Below are 544 nucleotides of genomic sequence, written 5' to 3'. Positions count from 1 at the left end.
GCACTAAAATAAAAACTTCAGTCTGGATACAACCAGAAATTGTAGCTTATCGAAGCCATTCGCATAAGAGAATGGGCTGCGATTACGTCCAGTCGAACATGGCCTCCGGCTTACATGTCCTCAGAAAGGGATCACCGGCGCCCCCTGAAGGTCTTGTGAGCCGCCTCTGCCACCTCCAAAGCCCCTATGAGCTCCGTCAGCTACTAGTTTGTCCGCCGCCGTTCCAACAGCTGCAGCCTCTTTTCCACTCCCCCCCCCCTCCATGCTCTTCTTCCTAGCTACACCACCACACTTCCCCTCTGCAAGGTGTGTCTTCCATAAACACCACCGCACGGGCTCAAACAAAGCCCTTGGGAGTGACATTTCACTCCCAAATTAATTAAAAAAAAAAAAAAAGGAATCCTTCCTCTTCCTATCTCTTCCACACACACGCACACGCACACACACACACGACTCGGAGGCGCGGTTGGTAGAATCCCCGACTGTCACTACGGCGGTCCGGGTTCGAATACTGCCCAGTACTGAAATAATTTCATTATCACTG

This window comes from Oratosquilla oratoria, chromosome 15 (assembly GCF_046742065.1).
Source record: "Oratosquilla oratoria isolate Oo_2021 chromosome 15, ASM4674206v1, whole genome shotgun sequence".
In the NCBI taxonomy this organism is placed as follows: domain Eukaryota; kingdom Metazoa; phylum Arthropoda; class Malacostraca; order Stomatopoda; family Squillidae; genus Oratosquilla; species Oratosquilla oratoria.
Note: the sequence above shows the minus strand (reverse complement) of the source record.